Source organism: Ursus arctos, unplaced genomic scaffold, assembly GCF_023065955.2.
Source record: "Ursus arctos isolate Adak ecotype North America unplaced genomic scaffold, UrsArc2.0 scaffold_25, whole genome shotgun sequence".
Classification (NCBI taxonomy): Eukaryota; Metazoa; Chordata; class Mammalia; order Carnivora; family Ursidae; genus Ursus; species Ursus arctos.
In genome coordinates, this window is record NW_026622930.1 from 34,567,259 (window position 1) to 34,582,777 (window position 15,519).

General features: G+C 44.1%; 1 protein-coding gene across 2 annotated transcripts in view; it reads left to right on the forward strand.

Annotated features, from left to right (window-relative positions):
• The first annotated feature begins 3,625 nt into the window (after positions 1-3,625).
• SPTB (spectrin beta, erythrocytic) overlaps positions 3,626-15,519 on the forward strand; it is a 119,945-nt gene continuing 108,051 nt past the window's right edge. The window contains exons 1-2 of one of the 2 annotated variants that reach the window (XM_048220059.2): positions 3,626-3,759; positions 7,425-7,569. The gene's annotated coding sequence lies outside the window, so the exon portion shown is untranslated. The remainder of the gene's footprint in view (positions 3,760-7,424; positions 7,570-15,519) is intronic. The other variant, XM_026486830.4, reaches the window with a different exon arrangement.

Genomic DNA, 15,519 nt, shown 5'->3' on the forward strand with positions numbered 1-15,519 from the left:
CTTGAGGATCTTGCTTCCATGACTTTCAACCATTCTTAAAACTTTCCATCTTCTTGTTTTTGGCTCTGTCTTTGGGGAGAACTTCCGTTCCACTAATCTGCCTTTCAACTTAGTCAGTTCTGCTTATCAGCTAATAAATTTTCAATTTCAGGAACAACTTTTTAAATTTCCTTGTTTTCTTATTGCTTATTTCTCATGGATGCAATATCCTTTCAAATCTTACTGAATAAAATTTAAATTTATTTTAAATTTATCTCTGTTTCCTTTTATTAACTTTGTTTCCTCTGATATTACTTCTTTCTGTTAGTTAAGTCTAGTGCTTCTCTTTCATGATATTGGTTCCCCTACCCTGACAAAGTCTTTGGTGATTTGGGTTGCTTGATGATCTTTTATTTGAGAATTCATTTGCCTGCCCATTCTGTTTACCACAGCCTCTCTCCAGGGGTTGTGAAGGAAGGGCACACATGCTATCAGAAGAGAAAGAAGGTTCCCTGTCATTTCCTCCAGTTCCAGGATCTCTGCTCACTTCTTTATCCCACAGGCAAACATCTGATACTTAATGCCAGCAGGGAGAGGAGGCTCCTTAATGAATTATTGGGTCCTAGGGCCCCCCTCCTCCTCTTGTATCCTTTGACTCTTGCTTGGAACTTCCCTAAGCTATTCCTTCTCCTGAACCTGTTTTGACTTTCTCTTATTTTATTCCTCTCTAGATCAGATCCTGTCTCTTTTTTTAAATTTTGGGATTTCCTAAAGATGCTTGGAAAGTTGCTCAGCCTTTGTCTTATTTCCCTGTGCTATTAAATTCTTATTCTAAGACGTATGTTTTTTGAGATTTGGGATGGAAGAAAAGGTAAATGCATGTGCTGGATCCATCTTGATCTAGTCTCTACCTATTGTCTTTATTAGCTCTATGATTATCAAATAGTACAAGTTCAATGTGAAAAATTCAGAGAATATAGAGGTAAAAAGTGAAAGTTCCCTCTATGTCAGATTCCCTCTATGTCAGATTCCTCTATTGTCCCTATTTACATCCTCTTGGCCTTACCTATTGATATCAGCTGGAGCTGGGTAGGTCATTCTGTGGAGTCCTTCCTCTCACTTTCTGGCCTACCAGCTAACAGGATCTAGTCTCAAATGCACACCTTCCCTTCTGGACCCAGAACTTCAGATTACTATTGAGAGCTTGCTGGGTAGCTTGGAAGTGTATAGTGTCAACATGAATGGGGGTAAAGGAGGTGCAGCCCCTGGACCAAAGAGAATGTCCTTTAGACAATTCAGGAGGCATTACATACTCTTCTCAGAAAATCGCTGCAGAATTAATCCCTGTTGCCCAAGACAATGACCTTGATTATGAACCCATATATTCAGCTTTTCCTTCTTATCTCTCCCCAATTTCTCATTCCCACTCCCTGGGATTTGCTATTTCCCCCCCTCCTTCTTTGACAGTGCCCTTTCCCTCTGTACTTCTAAACTTCCCCTCTCCCTCAGTTCTGATTTATCATTTCACTGTAACTCTATTAGCTGTAAAGCATTTGGGGATGCTGTCAGGATAACAGGCTCTGGAGCAAATGAGGTTGTATTGAATTATTTAGCTTTCAGCTAGAGTGGAGATAACTAAAGCAGCTGAGCTGTTTTGTAAAATCCTAGGGTAATCTGTCCACTGATGTGGTACTTTTATCATATTAATTTTTCTTGTGGTTGAAAATTATAAATTCTAAGGCTACAAAGAAATATGTGTCCAACTTTTCAGTTTGGTGCCACAGACTTATAGCTAAGGAATTAGCTGCTTCATGTAGTATACAAGCATGTAGCCGCAGAGCGGCAACCCTCCGGAATCATGAATTTATTTAGTAAGTTTATTCACACAAGGCTTTTAAAAAACATAAATAATTTCTCACCATTTTTCCTTTCAAAAATAGATCAAGGATTTCTACTTGAGATATATCATACTCTCAGCTTTTGAAGCTGGCCTGTTTTTCTTGAGTTTCCCTTGCCAGAATTTGGTTCTTAAATAATTTTTTAAATGAAAAAGGTCTTTCTGTATCTAACTCAGTAATAAACAAATGGATTCTTAAATGTTATCAGAAGGAGGGGGCATCATTACTAATCTAATGCTATCATCTTTCCTTTATTACTAGTGTCTCTTGAGAAATTGAGGTTAATAAGGGGTGGAGAGTTCTGTGGCTTTGTAATATCTGTGGAGTTTGCCCCACTTAACACATGTCAGTACGTAAATGCCCACTCTGGAGAAGTGTGGCTGCAGCAGGAAGTGAAATATCTTTGCATCTGTTCAATATATAAATGAAGCATGCACATCTGGCAATTAAATACCCTTTTCCTGGTGAATCCTGGAAAACAGCATAATTATACTCCGAAGCAAATATCTCTGGAGTAAGACTGCCCCGTTGTTAAGAATACCAGCCAGTATCAGTCAAAGTTGCAACTCTTTTCTACATCTTTGTGCTTTTAATCTCCACTGCCATCCATAATACCTGAGATCACCTGGGCTGATACCTGGGTGAGACACAGTCCCGGAAACGACCGATGGAGAAAGGAGATGAAAGCTACAGTGAAGGGTACCACTAAGTGTTATTGAAGAATAACCTTGTATCTTAAGAAAGTCAAGAAAATGGACAGCCTTGCAAGCTGCCCATTTTCTTCTGTGACTCTCACTCGGGTGACTCGGAGATGCCTTGTCTTTCCTCTTTGGCACCATTGTTCTAGTGTTTTCTCTGGCCTACTGCATCCCTCCCCATACAGACTCGAAGTGAGGAAGCCCCTGCTCGCCTGGAAAATGGGGCCGGATAGGAGGTGCGGGTGGGCTCGTGTGGCAGTTTGCCTGTTGATTACAGTCCTTGCAATATGCGAGCGCCGTGGGACTGTGGGCTGCGCCCGGTCAGCAGTGCGGGTCTGTCCAGACCACACCAGGTTTGCAGACAGAAACAGAGAGGCTGAGCCCGTGGGCTGGGGGCGGGGGCCTCCCAGCGTCTGTTCACACCGCCTGCCAAGTGAAGTCCGCCCCAGAGCGTGCTAACACACCAGCCCCAGCCCCGGGGAACAAGCTCTCCTTCCCAAACCCGCCGCAGCGGGGGCGCACGGCCGGGGCACCCGCCTCGCCCACCCTACGGTCTAAGCGTGTGTTTTAATATAGTTTAAAAACTGGAGAGTACACAGTGGGGACGCGGGGCGGGAAAGGCTGGAGGGCTCATTTTCATGGCCAGGCTCAGTGCTCAGGGCATACGAATTAGGCCCGAGCTGCGGAGTGAAATCCTTTTCCCGCCGCAGGGAGCTCGCGGCAGCGCGCGGTTACGGGAGGTGAACGACGATGGGGGCGCTGCGGGCGGCTCGAGCTTCTGGCGTCCCGGGTCCAGGCGGCCAGCCAGGAGGCGGAGGCCGTCCGCAGGAGCCCGGGCGGAGGCCTGGCAGGTGCCCCCCAGCGCGGAGGCTGATTGGCAGGTGCGGGAGTGGGTGGGGAAGGCGGGGGCTGGGCCTGGCGCTGCGGGAGGCTGCGGCCCCGCCTCCCCGCCCCCGCCGCGGGACTATCTGGTCCCGGCAGCAGCGATGTCCCCCGGCAGGAATGTCCCTCCTCAGATAATGTTATTTATATCTCTGGGCGGGTCCGCGGCTCGGCAGCACCAGGCGCCCGGCGGCCGCTGTGCTAGGAGCCCCGTGCTGCCCTCTTCTCCCTGCGCCGCCGCCGCCGCCGCCGCCGCCGCCGCCCCCGGGCTCCGGGTGGCCGCCGCTACAGCCCCAGCGCAGGTAAGTCCCGGGAGGGCCCAGCGGCAGGCGGGGGCTGGGTAAGGGTGCGGATGCGCGAGGCTGGAGCGCGCGGCGCGAGCGCAGAGGAGGCGCTGGGCCCAGGGGGCGCGTGACGCGCGTGGCCCAGGGGACGGGTGGGGGCTCAGCCCTGGGTGCGGGGCGTGGGGCCCGGGAGGCCCTGGCGGCTGCGGCAGCAAACATCCTGGGGCGCGGGAATCCGCGTGGGCTTTGGAGGCACTTGGCGAGTCGGGCGCTTTGCTTTGGAGAGCCGGATCCTGGAGCGTCGCCTCGGGGCTCTGGGAGGGCGAGGGTGGGGGGCGGTGCATGTTTAAGTCCCGGGCCACCTCCTCCAGGACCCCGGCATGGGGGCAAAGGGAATTCTGCCTCCAGCCTGTCGGACCGTCGCGCTGTCCTCTCTGCCTCCGCCGCCCGGCTTCTCAGCCCGGGGCCGCTCAGATTTTCTTCTGGGGAACTTGTACGCGCGCTCCCGGGGCAGCCCAGCGTCCAGGCAGGGAGAACAGGACAGGTCAGCGGAGGGGGCCTGATTCCCGGACGCTGGGAACTACGCTGAGAGAGTGGCCGGGTGCAGACCCAAGGAGGAAAGATCAGAATGCCCGTGGCATACTCCAAGGACCTCCTGCCCTCCTCTCCCAAAGAGTTCAAGCTGCTACGGTCCACTCTACTCTCACCCGCCTCACCAGTTCCTCTTTCTCCAACAAAAGTTGGCCCTGAGAAATAGCAGAAAGTGGGAGAAACAACCGGAGCTTTAAAACCATCCCCAACTCCCACCAGCTCGCCCAGACTTCCCGAGGGTGGGGAAGTCGCTGTGGGCTTGAGTACTGTTTCCGTGACAACGAGCCCCAGGTAGGGCCTTGATTTATAGCCTATTAATATCCAAACCACTGTTTTCAGTGAGCAATTAGAGGCGCCAGGAGTTGGTAATAACGCGCTAAACTCGCTGAAGCGAAATGAAAATCCACTTTTTAGAAAAAAATTTAGATGCATCAAATTTGGGGAGGGGGAAGATAGTGACTATTTTTGTACCGGTAACTCCTGTGAATAACCTAGGCTGTCAGCTCCAGGTAGGAGGTAGATACGCAAAATTCATAGCCTTGAGGTAGTCCTGGTCTGTACTTTAGTTTCTAGGGAAAATGATTCAGGTGGTTCCTGAATGAGAATAGTTTACAAATCAAAATCTTCTGCTCGGAGCCCTGGGTTCGAGAAAGTCTTTGAAAACTCTTTTTTGTAAGTGCAAAATGTTTAAGCGTACTGAATGCCCAACACCCAACACAGCTGGGCTTGTACTTGCCTGGAGGCTTTGGGCTACTTAGGAAAAGGAATGTTGGGAGGCTCACATTGAAGAAGAGCCCACAGCCTCGAAACCAACTGACTCCTCAGGGGTGGATCGTTTATACAGAACTTTATCAAACTCTAGAGTAAAGCACAGCTGAAAAGCATGAATCCTACATTATGAAAACATGGCTTTTAGATCCCTTAGCTGTTGCTCTTAGCTTTATCAGTGGCCCAGTCACAAAGATTGGGGATGAGCCAGAGCTGTTAATCCTAAATTCTCAGAAGACTCAGTCCACTCGTGGAATTGAAAACACCCCAAAACTCCCAGGCATTCAGGACAGTCTTGCAGAACAGGCATATCGAGTTTTCATGAGTGGCTTGTCCAGCTGAGAGCTGGGATACCACCTTTTGCTCTGGTTGTTGCTTCTTCCATGTGTTCTGAAGGTGTCCTCTGGCCGAACACCTGCTAGGTGATTAGCTTTGGGGCGTGTAAAGGTAAGGCAGTAGGTGCGCTCCCGTGTGGGATCATATCTGACAAACTACAAATGACTCTTTTAGTCATGAAAGTTTTGAACTAAAGTCAAAATCTGATGGCTCTGCCACAATTCTGGAAACAGACTATTTGGCTAAATAAAAGTAGTAATGCTTTCATTTTTTCCCATCTTTTATGTACTGGTACCTGGCTGGTAGCGGACACTCAGTTAATCTTTGTTGATTTAATGAGAGCATGAACAAATGAATGCTCAGAGGTGCTTTTTTGTTTTGGGGTTTTTTTTTTTTTTTAATCCTATTGTCACAGTAACTCTGCAAGGTAGTTCATATAACCAGCATTTTACAAGTCAGGAAACAGGCTCAAGGAAATTAAATAATTTGTCTCACGTCATACAGCTGATGAGAGGTGGGGCCAGGATTCAAACTCAGCTGTTAGGGTCCTACCCTCCTTTTAAGGTTAGACGTTCGGCAGGAAATAGAAGAGTACAAGTCAGAAAGATTTGGTTATGGGATGGTCTATTAGCTTCACAGTCTTTCACTCCCAAGACCTTGGGTTATAATTCTGCATATATCAGAGAAGCTTTAAAAAATATTGTCTGAAGATGGTATTGAGCACTTCTTTGCTCAGAAGTGTTTAGCCTGGCCCATTACGTTCAGGTCATTGTTTAAAGGACAGAACTGTAATTTTGGCAGTAGTCAGAGCATGGATTTTTTTTTTTTTTTTTTTTTGAAAACAGATTTTCCTTTCAGTCGTGGAAGTGGCCAGGAGGGCTTGATGATGCATGGGGACAGTGTGATAGGACAGAGGATGACTATAAAAAATTGATGAGGCAAACGCTATTGGAGTGGGAAGGGACCATAGAGGTCACTGAGTCCAGCCTCTGTTTGTGTGGCAGCTTGCCTAAAGGGGAGACCAAAGTGCAGTTTACCTGGTCATCTCTGTGTAGACATGGTACGTGCCTTCCATGTTTCTTATCATTCTTGCCCATTTCATTCCTGTCTCTCTCTCAAGACCAATATCGGGTTTATTTCCTGAAGTTCTGCCTAACCAAACCACTGAAGTTTTCTTTCCTTTGGGCAGATTTTCGAGAGGATATATTTTAATCTTTGTACAATCTTACACACACACACACACACACACACACACACACACACACACACCAGGTTTTGGAGATAGGCAGGTGAGAAGACATCAGTGAGCATTAAACTCTAAACTGTTCCATAATTTTCCCATTGCTTGTTAGGCATACAGATGTATGCATTTTTGTACAATAGGTATGTACATTACTATCTTCACTTTAATTATGTAGCATTTCTGGGACAGGGGGAAAGAAAGGACTTTGGGGGATTATTGGGACTGTCAGATACCTGTTTTAATCTAAACCCAATCACCAAATTGCTCCTGAAGTATGTTCTTTCAGATTTTAAAAGCAAATGCAAAATTATACTCTCTGTATAAGACTCGAAAGTGTAGGAAACATGACCAGCAGGAGGTTTAAAGTGATCTAAAGTATATTTCATTATTCATAATGTTTTTTTAAATAACGTCAGACCTGCAGATTGACGTTTATCAATTGACCCAGGAGGATCAAGAATGCAAATAACTGTATCTTTTGGGCTGATGAGAAATTTGATTTTATGATGAGGACTGGCAGGGACTGTTCATGGATATTGGGTTCTGAAACCACATGGATATTACTAGTCAGAAATTGCTGTGGAAAGAAGTATTTTATCTTAGAAGTAGTTTGTATTGACTCAGTTGTTTTTATAGACAGCTCTTTTGTTGCTCCTCTACTTCCAATGAGAAATCTGGGGAGAAGAGAAAAAAACACAGTGGTCTGGGGGCCTGAATCATCATGTTGCATTTGCTGGGTTTTCAGAAAGATGCTGCTTTTTTCTGCCATTCCCAAGACGTGAAGGTCACCTGGTTTTGGAGATGGAGATGGTGATCGAGGGAAGGCGTAGGAGGCAGTCAGAATTCCCTGTCAGATCTGGCTCCAGTCACTGAATTGTCAACTCCCCTCGGTAAATATTTAGAAAATGTCATAGCATGTTTCCCTTTGTTGCTGTGCTTATTTCTTAATTCACAGCCAAGCAATCCAAGTTCTGCCATTTTCAGCCAGCCTTAGCTGAATAGCAAACCACCAGGGGATCCCCAGCATCACAGCTCACACAGTTTTAGAGGCGGTCATAGACAGAAAATGCTTCCTCAGTGGAGACTGCTGGCTAGCTTATGACATTCCTAGACCACCTTTCGTTTTTCTCTTTCCTTCTCCTGGTGGCAGGAAATCTTACAAAGCCGTCGTCTTCCTACCTCAGTGAGGCCTTCTCAGGCTTTGCTAGAATGTTTAATTTTTACACCATACCTGTGCAGATCTGGACAAGGGCATAATTACAAGGGCAATTAAAACCCATATATCATGTTCCCAGTGGGGGCAAAAGTGGGGCTTCCTTTCTTCCTTTCATGTGAATGCTGTAAATTTAGCAAATGAAAAGGTTTAGAGCTAGAAAAAAATAGACTTTGCATTGAACTGGGCTCTGATCATCCAGGATAGTTATGAAAGAATAACAGGGCACCTTGGCAGCTAAAGAACAAGAATTGCTTTGAATTATAGTCAATTCAGGAGTTTCCAGCATCATGAAGAGGAACAGAAACTTGAATAATCCTGAAAATGAATAAGTTGAAAATCATTTCCCTTTGTATTAGGGTGTGCCTCATTTGAGAATTCATAGCACTTCCAATAAAACGAAGCACACTTTAAAGATATATATAACTTATGAGGCCTGGGGAGAGGTCTCTAGCTTCATTCTGTCCTTCTACTTAGTTCCTGCCTGTTTCCGGGAACCCCTAGGAGTGGTCAGTCAGCGGCATCTTCCAGCATATTTCCTCAGGTGTAGAAAGGTAAGAGAAGCCGCTTCCTAATACTGCCTCCAAGCCATAAGTCAGAGAAAGAGCTGGAAAGGCCTGAGAGAGCCATTTGAGAAATATTGAGAGAGAGCAAGCATTGGGCACCTACTGTGTGCATTACACCATTTTATGCTGAGGACTGGCAAAGGATCAGATGCAGACCACCTGGTCTGATGGGGAAAGATTCTTGCAAAGAAGCAGTGATTCAGCAGGGCGCCTAAGAGAAAGCCCACGGGAGGCAGAGTCTGAATCAGGCTGGTGAGTGCCCAGGGTTTCTCTAATAGAGGAAGGGAGGACGGGTGGGGGTGGAGGCTTAGGCACATCGCCCACACAGATGTGCAAAAAAGGGTGATGGAATTAGGGAATGGGGAGCAGTTCTGTGTGGCTGGAATAAATGTAGGGCGCATCCTAGGAATGGGCCAAAATAGGACTGGAAAGGTGGTTTGGGTTCAGTTTGAAAGACGCTTGAACCATTGGAGGTTCAAGCTGAAGATCCGTAAAGGTTTTTGAGCAGGGGAGGGACCGGATCAGATCCTTGTTTCCACAAACCTCATTGGTGGCAGGCGAGGGAAGGTGAACAACAGGTGAGCTAGCACAGGATGACAATCACACAGATGACGGGTAGTCCCTCAGCTTTCAGGGTGCCCGTGTATATGCATCATCAGATTTTGTAGTGACCACGTGAAGAAACAGTACAATAGAGAATACGGTATTAGAAACAAACAATGCTTTGCCCAAGCTCCCTCTTGTAGTTTATGGCAGAACCTGACTTCGACCCAATTTCCTCGTTCTGAGGCTGGGGCTTTGTCCAGATCTTCTCCTCAATGGGGTAATTGAATATTCTGGGCCTTCTGGTTGAGACAGTGATTGCTTTCTTTCTTCAGAACTTTCAGGCTCTATTCATTGGTGAGAGGGAGGAGGAAACTTGTTATGGTATTTACTATTTAAGCACGAAATCTCAAGAGTAGCCCCCCAGCATGTACACAGATGTAGTCCCAAAGTAGGAATTAATGTCAGACGTCCATGTGGATTCCCAGCATGCTGCAGATAGATGATAGGTTTACATACCTGTCAACTGATGTGTTGGCTTTTTCACTCCTTTACCCCAAATTTACTGGGTATTATTATGCTTATGCCTCATTTTGGACTTTGAAAACCTCTTTTTGTCCAGTATCTTAGGTGTTTTGATTTGTACTTCAGTCTTCAACAAATATTTACTGAGCTTTCGTTTATTTGCCAGATGTATTCTAGGCCCAGGGGATAGAGGAGTGAAAATGGCAAAAAAATAAAAAATAAAAATTAAATTAAATAATATTAAGTTTGATGTCGTGGAGCATACACACTAGTTGGGTGAGACAGGAATAAATAACAACAAACAGAAGAATATATAATTTGCTGTAAATAAAAAGCAGTGTGAAGAGAAAGAGAGGTGGTTCTATCTGAGGCAGGATGGTGGGGAAAGGCCTTTCTGATGAAGTTTCATTTGAGCAGGGAGCCAAACCAAGTGAGGGAGGGGAATGGCTGTGTTTGGGACAAGAGATTTAGATTGAGGGTGAGGGCCCTGAGGTGGGGTCACTGCTATGTCCAAGGAATGGGCAGGAAGCCAGCCTGACTAGAGAGGAGGGACAAGGGGTGAGTGCAGGATGTGACATTGGAGAGGAAATAGGGTCTGGATCATGCAGGCTTTGCAGCCATGCAAGTCTTTGGGTTTTAGCCATGCAATAGGAAGCCACCAGAAGTTGTGGCCAGAGGAGTGATTTGTTCAGATTTGTGTATTAGGAAGATCTTTCTGGCTGTCCTGTGGAAGACTGCCTGTAAGGAACAAGAGTGGAAACAGGGAGTAGAATGAAAGCTACTGTAGTAGTCCAGGTTAGACATGATGGGCCAGCATGATGGTGGTGGGGTGGGAAATGCAGCTGGCTTCTGGAGTTGAAGATAGAGCTCATGGGATTTGGGAATAGAGGATGAGAGAAAAAGGATAAGTCAAGGATGACTCAGTTGGTTTTGGCCTGAACAACTTTAAGAATGAAAAAGCCATTTACCAAGACGGGATATATCTTGTCAGATGTACTGTGAGCTATTCTTTTTTATTTTTGTTGTTATCAAGGAGTTGATTTGGAATATTTTCAGGTAGACTTTTCATTGAAATATACCTGAAAGAAGGTGTTTTATGGTGGGTGACTCAGGACATCTATTTGTTTTGAAGTAGAGCCTTACATGTGCGGTTAGTTCTGTGTACTTTATAATGCTACTTTTAGGTCATTCTCACAGCATCTCTACTATGTGGTAGAGATTAAGATACAATACAAACAGGATTGAAATATATTTCATTTTATAAATAGAAATGTTTTGAATAGTTTCTTTACAGCCTAAACATCTTTTAACACTTTCTGGTTGTCATATTTAAAAAAATTTTTTTAATTATAAAATGAATTTATGAGCATGATTAAGAAGCATATCCACATTGTACAAGTGTATACTATGAAAAGTAAAAGTCTTCCTTCCCCTACCTCCAGTTCTCCTAAGAAGTTTCCAATGTCAACAGTTTCCTATATATCCTTCAAGAAAAATTCATTGCATATATAAACCTATGGCTATATTTTAAAGTCCTAGCTTTAACCTATGAAAAGCACATGTTTGGTTTCATTTTTGTGACTTAGTAGCCCTCAGGCCTGGAGTTCAGCTTTCTATCAATTAGGGGTCTCCTTCTTCCAAGCCATCCTGTACCCTGTGTTTGTCCTGTAATACCCATTCTCAAAAACCTGCAGTGGTTCCCCTCTGGGTAGAGGTGGAAATCCAAACTTACAAAGTTGACTCTTAAGAGCCATTGTAATCTAGCTCCAATCTCTTTCTATCTTTATCTCTTACCAATTCTCATTACAGACCTTTTATTTGAACCGGGTTTGTCTGCTTCTACTCATTCAGTCCTGAACATTTCTCCCAGATTTGGAGAGGTTTCCATCAGTCTTCCTGGAACATTCCAGCCATTCTACAAACTTGCTAAAGGGCCAGTTACATAATCATAGACTTCCTTTATTACTATTATTTAACTTATGTCTATCTATTATTTGCTCCACATGTTCTCTTAAAGGCCAGAACTGATTTATGAATTACAGTCACAGGTCTTACATAAAGCCCTTCATAATGCTTTTTCACAAAGAAGTTCAACTAGTAATTTTTGGAATGTATGCTTTGACAGTCTTCCCGTAACAGGGTGGTGCTGGTGCACAGGGATTATATTAATTAAAAACTCTCCGATGATGGCTGCCAACAAAGTCACCTTCTTAGCGGGTTCCATGGGTGTCCATTCCCAAGGAATAGTAAATGGACTCTGCTCCTTTGGATGTAGAACTTTCTAAGGGGCCTAGTCTCATACTCTTGTCCCCTCTTCCGAGGGCATTGCAACTCAATGTCAGAAACAAGGTGTTTTCATTTGTTCTTAAATGACGAAGTATAGTTATTTAATGGACATGGCAAACCGTGTAATTTTTAAAAAATGTATAACAAAACTTACCATTTTAACTAGCTTTAAGTATTTGGTTCAGGGGGATAAGTACATGTACATTGTTGTGTAGCCACCATCACCATCCAGCTCTAGAACTTTTGTAATCTTCTAAAACTCAAACTCTGTATCCATTAAACATGAACTCCCCTCACCCCCCAGCACCTGGCAACCACCATGTCACTCTCTGTCTCTATGAATTTGACTACTCTACGTACCTCATGTAAATGGAATCACGCAGTATTTGTCCTTTTGTGTCTGGCTTATTTTAGCTAGCATAATGTTTTCAGGATTCATCCATGTTGCAGCATGTGTCAGAATTTCCTTTTTAAGGCTAAATAATATTCCATTGTATGTATTTTTCACGTTTTGTTTATCCATTCATCCATCTATGGACACTTGTGTCACTTCTATCCCTTGGTTATTATTATACAAATATCTCTTTATACTCTGCTTTCAGTTCTCCCAGGTATATACTCAGGACTGTAGACTCCGGTTTATTGCTGGATCATATGGTAATTCTATTTTTAATTTTTTGAGGAACAATCCATGCCATTTTAATAATTCTCCCAGGTCTCCAAAGGGAAGGGCAAATTTTATTAACATCCTCACCTTTGGAGCCAAACTGAACTTGAGAATTGTTTATTTGAGAACACCGTCTTGGGGGGATAGTTTGTCATCAAAGTTCTTGCATTTGTCCGTATATTAGTTCGCCTGTTTGAAAACTGTAGACTTTTAGAGGACAGGCAGGAGATGTTTAATTTGCTTTGTAAAACATGTAACCCAAACTCAGGTGGGGAAGGGTGTAAATATTATGTGACGATGTATTTCAACCAAAATATCTCCTTGAGCTGGATGACAAGAGTCTGGGTTGCTTCCAGCTCCTTTTCTCTTGCTGTTTGCCCTTGGGCAAAGAGCTTTCTCTAAAATTTTTTTTCAGGAGTGTGAGTGTGTGTGTGTGTGTGTGTGTGTGTGTGTGTGTGTGTGTTGGCACCTTAATATTTATTTTATCCTTAAAAATGTCTTTGCAGAGTTCCTTGTAATGCCTAAGTGTTGCCTCCTCTTCATGGCCTTGGCTGACAGCCCCTCTCCCTCCCAGGTCCTGGGGTAGCACAGGGCACTTCCTCCTGCATGGTTTTTGTAGCATCTTTCTCCTTCCTTTCTTATAGGATGGATCATCTTGTTTTGCAACTATCAACTTGCCTTCTACATCGTTAGACTATGCTTCTTATGATGGAGAGCTAGGTTTTTGTTGTTGTTGTTAATTTTCAGCACCTACAGTCATGCTTGGTACACAGAGGGGAGTAGCTCAAAAATAGCTATTGATTAAAAAATTAAAGAGTGGGGGCGCCTGGGTGGCTCAGTCGTTAAGCATCTGCCTTCGGCTCACGTCATGATCCCAGGGTCCTGGGATCGAGCTCCGCATCGGGCTCCCTGCTCAGCGGAAGGCCTGCTTCTCCCTCTCCCACTCCCCCTGCTGGTGTTCCCTCTCTCGCTGTGTCTCTCTCTGTCCAATAAATAAATAAAATCTTAAAAAAAATTAAAGAGTGAATGTTTGAAATTATATATAATTGATATATATATATGTATCTTGGATAGGAATATTATTATAATGAGTTATAATAATAAGTTAACATTTTTAAGTCTCTCAGCATAGAGACATATGCTGAGAACTTTTATATGTGTTTGTCATTTCTGTTGTTATCCTAATTTGACAGATGAAAAATATCAGGCTTAAAGAAGTTTACTTACCCAGAATTATACACTGAGAAGATCAAAGCTGAACTTGAACCCTGATGTATTTATTCTAGAGTGCTTACTTAGAATCACTGTACCCACCATATTTGGGTGGAGGTCAATATTCCATGGCTCTTAATTCTAACAGTTTCTTTTTTTCTCTTATCTTGCATCTTTAATGGCCTGAAATTAAAGAGGTAATTAGCTGTATACCTTTATATGTTGCTTTATATTTGCGATTTAACCTAATAGGCTTGAATCCCCTTATTAGCTTTTAATAAATAATTAATGTTCTGAATCATATTTTCAACATAGTTCTTTGACATCTGAGGATGAAGATGCTAATTAGTACTGTACAATATACCCACTGTCATAAGGCAGCTCTCCATAGCTGTGCTAAAATTGCTTTAGAAGAGGTCTGATATTGTTAAATGAGGTAGCCTCTTTCCAGACCCGGGTCCCAAGTTCTCTGCAATATTTGACTTTGTCAACCCTCTGGCTTTGAACGTAAGCCCTCCCTTGGCTTCTGGGATCCAGGCTCTCCTTTTTCTCCTCCCAGCTTGCTTACATTGCAGGCTGGCTTGCTTTCTCTTTCTTGCCTTCTCTTTTCTTTCTTTTTTGTTCCTTCTTCTCTACCAGCTTTCCACTGTTGGGGTTGCCAGTACGTCTAAATCCTCATCTCTAGCCCAATCTCCCCCTTCAGTTCCAGATCTACTTTTAGCAGTCAGCTAGCTGTCTTCATTTGGTTGTAACTAGATGTCTCAAACTTCTTATGAAGCAATAGGACCTCTCAGTTCCCCTTTTACCCCCAAACCTGCTCTTCTACCTGTTTTCATACCTAGGTTCCTGTTGTCGCCATCGTCTCAAGTACGAACCCCAGCAACTTTGTTGGGTTTTCTTCTTTTCACACTTCTGCATCTAGTTGGCTGCCTGTTCGTTTTTCCTTCAAAATTTTCAGACTAGTTTCTTTCTTTCAATTTTCACTGTCTCATGTTTGAATAATTGGCCTTTAGTCTCTTTCTATCCCATCTTACACCCTGATCTCAGAATTATTTTTAAAAACATGAATGTGAGTCATTCAACTACTTTAAAGCCCTCAATGGTTCCCCGTTGCCCCAAAATAAAGTTTAAACAGACAGGCAGTCTTTTCCAACATCCCTCCTGGCTTCATTCCCTTTCTATTTACTTTACATCGGATGCTCGTGACTGTGTCAGCTCAGGGTGGTTTTCACATCCACAACTTTGCTCCTCTGTTTTCTAGGCCTGCAATGTCTTTCTCCCTTTCGGTAGCTGTGAACTCTCACACATGTATCTTTTAAGGCCCCACTCAAACAGAACAGATTCGAACAGAATCCCCTGTTCCCTAACACACGAAGACATCCACTCTCTCCTATGAGCCCTGAAGCTGTCACTTTTCACATCATACCCTGGTTGGGTTGGTCGTGTACAGGTCCAGCTCTCCTCTAGATTATGGGTTCCTTGAAGAAGGAACATTCGTCTGGTGCCTGTGTGAGCACTGGTGCCTACCAGCCTCTGGCACATGTGCAGCACTCAAGAAATGTGGATTGAATTGACTGACAGAGCAAGTTTCAAGAATGTTCGGCACTGAAAATGATCCCCGAGATGGCGATCTATACAGCGGATTATGAAGAAGGGTTAACAGAAGACACTCGGTGTTGATGGCATAGGGGTAAGGAATGAAGAGGAATGTTTTAAACCTGGGTGGAGGCTGTCTTCCCACCTCTGTATTCTCCAATTGCTTTCCATTTATCAGACACAAAAGTAACAGCTGATTTTTAACTTACATCATCAGAATATGTCTATTGCT